This window comes from Biomphalaria glabrata, chromosome 7, assembly GCF_947242115.1.
Source record: "Biomphalaria glabrata chromosome 7, xgBioGlab47.1, whole genome shotgun sequence".
NCBI lineage: Eukaryota > Metazoa > Mollusca > Gastropoda > Planorbidae > Biomphalaria > Biomphalaria glabrata.
In genome coordinates this window covers 26,185,406-26,193,168 of record NC_074717.1, presented here as the reverse complement: position 1 = coordinate 26,193,168, position 7,763 = coordinate 26,185,406, and positions in this window count along the sequence as shown.

Sequence of the window (7,763 nt, the reverse complement as noted above, 5' to 3'; positions counted from 1 at the left end):
AGCGTTTAAGAGTATTATCCCCCTTACAATAAAATAACTTTTTATTCTGGTCCTCGCTAGGTAGACACAGCGTTTAGAACTATGGCAGGGGTAGGGCAACGGTGTAAACATACGGTCGGTTTGGCGCGGGGGAAAGAGTCCAAAAGATATAATAGTGATATCGCACTTGGTCACCCTGACATTTCAACTCCTGGCGTGACAGCTAACAAGCAATCAATCACATCTTTTCAGCTCAATAACTTCTAGACCCCCCCCCCCCCAACCCACCTTTAAAATCTGTTTAATGCTCTATGTACACTTCCAATCTGGCATATTTCTCTAAACCGGCTTTAACTAAACAAAGCATTTTTTTTTGGTTTCTTCCAACTATTTCTTTACAATTAATTTTGGCTTAAAGCTCATGTGTAATCATGCTTAATTTGGTCACAAATGGATGATGCGTCCTCCATACTAGCTCGGAATTCGCGGACGATAGTTTAAATACTTTAGAGACTATTTTTTAACGAGAGACTTCTAACTACAGCTCTCTAACTAGGTTATGTAATGAATATTTCTCTCTCTCTCCCCTTTCTCTCTCTCTCTCTTCATTTGAGTTTTCTGTCTTTACCTGTTTGTGTGTGTGTATTTTTTTGTTGCTTTATTATCTTCTTTCTTTCTTTTCTTTCTTTTCTTTTCTTTCTTCCTTTCTATCTTTCTTTCTTTCTTTCTTTTCTTTCTTTTTTTCCTTTTTTTTTCTTTCTTTCTTTCTATCTTTCTTTCTTTCTTTCTTTCTTTTCTTTTCTTTCTTTTTTTCTTTTTTTTTTCTTTCTTCATTTTCTTTCTTTCTTTCTTTCTTCCTTTCTTTCATTCTTCCTTCTTTTCTTTCTTTCTTTCTTCCTGTCTATCTTTCTTTCTTTCTTTCTCTCTTTCTTTCTACTATTCTTTCCTTTATTTCTTGCGGTTTCTCGTTCTGTTCTTTCAATCAAGCTTTCTTCTTCTTCTCTCTCTCTCTCTCTCTCTCGCTTTCTATCTTTCCTTACATTTTTACTCTCTTTCTTTCTGTCTTGTGTTCCTTTTATTCTTGATCCAATTGAAAGACTCGTTTAAAAAGAAATTCAACTGACTGTCCTCAGCGACCTTCTCTCTGTCTTTGTATCTGATGATGTGTAGGAGCTCGTGGTCTTTGAATCTCAGTTTGACACCATGACCACTATTACCTCTTGCCTTCTAAAGTTAAGTGTAGTTTGGTTCTGTAAATAGAAAAAATAAATATACAACAGAAGAGGAAAGATTACAAGAGGGAGGGGTGGGGTTAGAGGCGGCTTGGGCACGTGAACACAAAACGATTGGAAATGTCTGAGCAATGGCCAGGAATAAAGTCCCTCTTGTCCGTGGGTGTCATTACCACAACCTGGCAACACTGAGCGATGGGAGAAAGATCGCTTCGTCCGTAAGTTCGTTACAGATCGCTTTCAAAAGGCAATGGCAGCCCGTCATGTCATGGGAGGCCTTCAAGTAAAGAAGACGGCTGACGCGGAAGAAGAAAAAGAATGTTACACTTCTGCCAACAAGCACCCCACCCCTACCCCCACCCCTTCCCTTGCCAATCGGAACTTCTCCCCGAGCACAGACTAGCTTTCGCCTACCCGTCTCGCTTATTCCACCTACCCCGCCCCTGCTTATGTAGCTCCAAGTGTTTTGGGGTCCCGCTCCCGCCAGTTCGTACGAGAATCCACCTCGCGCTCTCCCCCTCCCCCCTCATTTATTTTCAGTAGAGGCAACAGAATACTCTTGCGTGACAAGTGTGGGAGTAAAAGAGGAGTTATTGTTGGCTACCGTTGTCAGGCACGCTCGACTGGAAGCGGCCAATGGACATCTTCAATAGGGAAAGGGGAGTGCACTTTCACTAGGAAGGAAGACTCCGTGAGACACACCACAAACGTGATACAAGGTAATGGCCCATCTCTTCCAGCGTCCTATTCCTAATGGATTCAACCATTCCCTGTCTTGTTATGGTGCTCTACATCTATCACCAATAAATCATCTTCAATTACAAATCAAAACTTTGTCTATATCTGGTGCTCTTGCTTAGTTTGGGTTGGTTTTGTCTAGCATTGAGTGAAATATCTGAGCTGTGCCTGAAGTGTGTGTGTGGGGGGGGGGGCTGGATTTTGTGGCGGCCTTTTTTTTTACCGTATTTCATAAGTGTCAATGTAAAAATCACATCTAATCATATTTACCACTCATTTATTCACATATGTATGTATCAAAGGATCTCAATAATTGCCGTACGGATTTGTGTGAAATTTCGTACACAGATTTGTTGTTGTTTTTTTTACCTCCTTGGTGCTAAGACACGGTTTTTAACAGATTTGCAACCTGAACACGTCACTTTGCGAAGCCTTAGAATTTTATTTTCGATATGTTCCAAAATGCCGATTCTATATATATATATATATAAAAGCACAAATAGAAATAGTATAAATAGTATTAAATAATAAGAATGACATTTTTAAAGCATACCAGTATTTTCTCTTTTTTTCCTTAGTCAACTTATTTTTAATTTGTTTTAATTGAAATTTTATTTCCGCTTCCTTATAGGTGAAAATAAAGTATAGACACGGCCTATACAAAAAAAAAAAAAAAAAAAACAATAAAAAAAAAACTTAGCCTAATAGCAAGATAAAAGATCTACAGGTTTTTTTTTAATTTCTAGACAGAGAGCAAAGAATGATAATTATTGTGTGTGTGTTGTGTATGTAGATAAGACTAAAATAACCTGTAGTACTGTGTGTAGATAAGGCTACAATAACCTGTAGTACTGTGTGTAGATAAGACTAAAATAACCTGCAGTACTGTGTGTAGATAAGGCTATAATAACCTGCAGTACTGTGTGTAGATAAAGCTATAATAACATGCAGTACTGTGTGTAGATAAGGCTATAATAACCTGTAGTACTGTGTGTAGATAAGACTAAAATAACCTGTAGTACTGTGTGTAGATAAGGCTATAATAACCTGCAGTACTGTGTGTAGATAAGGCTATAATAACCTGCAGTACTGTGTGTAGATAAGGCTATAATAACATGCAGTACTGTGTGTAGATAAGGCTATAATAACCTGCAGTACTGTGTGTAGATAATGCTATAATAACCTGTAGTACTGTGTGTAGATAAGACTATAATAACCTGTAGTACTGTGTGTAGATAAGACTATAATAACCTGCAGTACTGTGTGTAGATAAGGCTATAATAACCTGCAGTAATGTGTGTAGATAAGGCTATAATAACCTGTAGTACTGTGTGTAGATAAGACTATAATAACCTGCAGTACTGTGTGTAGATAAGACTATAATAACCTGCAGTACTGTGTGTAGATAAGGCTATAATAACCTGCAGTAATGTGTGTAGATAAGGCTATAATAACCTGTAGTACTGTGTGTAGATAAGACTATAATAACCTGTAGTACTGTGTGTAGATAAGACTATAATAACCTGCAGTACTGTGTGTAGATAAGACTATAATTACCTGCAGTACTGTGTGTAGATAAGGCTATAATAACCTGCAGTAATGTGTGTAGATAAGGCTATAATAACCTGTAGTACTGTGTGTAGATAAGACTATAATAACCTGTAGTACTGTGTGTAGATAAGGCTATAATAACCTGTAGTAATGTGTGTAGATAAGACTATAATAACCTGCAGTACTGTGTGTAGATAAGGCTATAATAACCTGCAGTACTGTGTGTAGATAAGACTATAATAACCTGTAGAACTGTGTGTAGATAAGGCTATAATAACCTGTAGTACTGTGTGTAGATAAGACTATAATAACCTGTAGTAATGTGTGTAGATAAGGCTATAATAACCTGCAGTACTGTGTGTAGATAAGACTATAATAACCTGTAGTACTGTGTGTAGATAAGACTATAATGACCTGCAGTACTGTGTGTAGATAAGACTATAATAACCTGCAGTAATGTGTGTAGATAAGGCTATAATAACCTGTAGTACTGTGTGTAGATAAGACTATAATAACCTGTAGTACTGTGTGTAGATAAGACTATAATAACCTGTAGTACTGTGTGTAGATAAGACTATAATAACCTGTAGTACTGTGTGTAGATAAGACTATAATAACCTGCAGTACTGTGTGTAGATAAGACTATAATAACCTGTAGTACTGTGTGTAGATAAGACTATAATAACCTGCAGTACTGTGTGTAGATAAGACTATAATAACCTGTAGTACTGTGTGTAGATAAGACTATAATAACCTGCAGTACTGTGTGTAGATAAGACTATAATAACCTGCAGTAATGTGTGTAGATAAGACTATAATAACCTGTAGTACTGTGTGTAGATAAGACTATAATAACCTGTAGTACTGTGTGTAGATAAGACTATAATAACCTGCAGTACTGTGTGTCGATAAGGCTATAATAACCTGTAGTACTGTGTGTAGATAAGGCTATAATAACCTGCAGTACTGTGTGTAGATAAGATTATAATAACCTGCAGTACTGTGTGTAGATAAGGCTATAATAACCTGTAGTACTGTGTGTAGATAAGACTATAATAACCTGCAGTACTGTGTGTAGATAAGACTATAATAACCTGTAGTACTGTGTGTAGATAAGACTATAATAACCTGCAGGACTATATGTAGATAAGACTATAATAACCTGTAGTACTGTGTGTAGATAAGGCTATAATAACCTGCAGTACTGTGTGTAGATAAGACTATAATAACCTGCAGTAATGTGTGTAGATAAGACTATAATAACCTGTAGTACTGTGTGTAGATAAGACTATAATAACCTGTAGTACTGTGTGTAGATAAGACTATAATAACCTGCAGTACTGTGTGTAGATAAGACTATAATAACCTGTAGTACTGTGTGTAGATAAGGCTATAATAACCTGCAGTACTGTGTGTAGATAAGACTATAATAACCTGCAGTAATGTGTGTAGATAAGACTATAATAACCTGTAGTACTGTGTGTAGATAAGACTATAATAACCTGTAGTACTGTGTGTAGATAAGACTATAATAACCTGCAGTACTGTGTGTAGATAAGACTATAATAACCTGCAGTAATGTGTGTAGATAAGACTATAATAACCTGTAGTACTGTGTGTAGATAAGACTATAATAACCTGCAGTACTGTGTGTAGATAAGACTATAATAACCTGCAGTACTGTGTGTAGATAAGACTATAATAACCTGTAGTACTGTGTGTAGATAAGACTATAATAACCTGTAGTACTGTGTGTAGATAAGACTATAATAACCTGCAGTACTGTGTGTAGATAAGACTATAATAACCTGTAGTACTGTGTGTAGATAAGACTATAATAACCTGTAGTACTGTGTGTAGATAAGACTATAATAACCTGTAGTACTGTGTGTAGATAAGACTATAATAACCTGTAGTAATGTGTGTAGATAAGACTATAATAGCCTGCAGTACTGTGTGTAGATAAGGCTATAATAACCTGCAGTACTGTGTGTAGATAAGACTATAATAACCTGCAGTAATGTGTGTAGATAAGACTATAATAACCTGTAGTACTGTGTGAAGATAAGACTATAATAACCTGCAGTAATGTGTGTAGATAAGACTATAATAACCTGCAGTAATGTGTGTAGATAAGACTATAATAACCTGTAGTACTGTGTGTAGATAAGACTATAATAACCTGTAGTACTGTGTGTAGATAAGACTATAATAACCTGCAGTACTGTGTGTAGATAAGACTATAATAACCTGTAGTACTGTGTGTAGATAAGACTATAATAACCTGCAGTACTGTGTGTAGATAAGACTATAATAACCTGCAGTAATGTGTGTAGATAAGACTATAATAACCTGTAGTACTGTGTGTAGATAAGACTATAATAACCTGTAGTACTGTGTGTAGATAAGGCTATAATAACCTGCAGTACTGTGTGTAGATAAGGCTATAATAACCTGCAGTACTGTGTGTAGATAAGGCTATAATAACCTGCAGTACTGTGTGTAGATAAGACTATAATAACCTGCAGTACTGTGTGTAGATAAGGCTATAATAACCTGTAGTACTGTGTGTAGATAAGACTATAAAAACCTGTAGTACTGTGTGTAGATAAGACTATAATAACCTGCAGTACTGTGTGTAGATAAGACTATAATAACCTGCAGTACTGTGTGTAGATAAGACTATAATAATCTGCAGTAATGTGTGTAGATAAGGCTATAATAACCTGCAGTACTGTGTGTAGATAAGGCTATAATAACCTGCAGTACTGTGTGTAGATAAGGCTATAATAACCTGCAGTACTGTGTGTAGATAAGGCTATAATAACCTGCAGTACTGTGTGTAGATAAGACTATAATAACCTGCAGTACTGTGTGTAGATAAGGCTATAATAACCTGTAGTACTGTTTGTAGATAAGACTATAATAACCTGTAGTACTGTGTGTAGATAAGGCTACAATAACCTGTAGTACTGTGTGTAGATAAGACTAAAATAACCTGCAGTACTGTGTGTAGATAAGGCTATAATAACCTGCAGTACTGTGTGTAGATAAAGCTATAATAACATGCAGTACTGTGTGTAGATAAGGCTATAATAACCTGTAGTACTGTGTGTAGATAAGACTAAAATAACCTGTAGTACTGTGTGTAGATAAGGCTATAATAACCTGCAGTACTGTGTGTAGATAAGGCTATAATAACCTGCAGTACTGTGTGTAGATAAGGCTATAATAACATGCAGTACTGTGTGTAGATAAGGCTATAATAACCTGCAGTACTGTGTGTAGATAATGCTATAAGACCTGTAGTACTGTGTGTAGATAAGACTATAATAACCTGTAGTACTGTGTGTAGATAAGACTATAATAACCTGCAGTACTGTGTGTAGATAAGGCTATAATAACCTGCAGTAATGTGTGTAGATAAGGCTATAATAACCTGTAGTACTGTGTGTAGATAAGACTATAATAACCTGCAGTGCTGTGTGTAGATAAGACTATAATAACCTGCAGTACTGTGTGTAAATAAGGCTATAATAACCTGCAGTAATGTGTGTAGATAAGGCTATAATAACCTGTAGTACTGTGTGTAGATAAGACTATAATAACCTGCAGTACTGTGTGTAGATAAGACTATAATAACCTGCAGTACTGTGTGTAGATAAGACTATAATTACCTGCAGTACTGTGTGTAGATAAGGCTATAATAACCTGCAGTAATGTGTGTAGATAAGGCTATAATAACCTGTAGTACTGTGTGTAGATAAGACTATAATAACCTGTAGTACTGTGTGTAGATAAGGCTATAATAACCTGGTTTACTGTGTGTAGATAAGACTATAATAACCTGCAGTACTGTGTGTAGATAAGGCTATAATAACCTGCAGTACTGTGTGTAGATAAGACTATAATAACCTGTAGAACTGTGTGTAGATAAGGCTATAATAACCTGTAGTACTGTGTGTAGATAAGACTATAATAACCTGTAGTAATGTGTGTAGATAAGGCTATAATAACCTGCAGTACTGTGTGTAGATAAGACTATAATAACCTGTAGTACTGTGTGTAGATAAGACTATAATAACCTGCAGTACTGTGTGTAGATAAGACTATAATAACCTGCAGTAATGTGTGTAGATAAGGCTATAATAACCTGTAGTACTGTGTGTAGATAAGACTATAATAACCTGTAGTACTGTGTGTAGATAAGACTATAATAACCTGTAGTACTGTGTGTAGATAAGACTATAATAACCTGTAGTA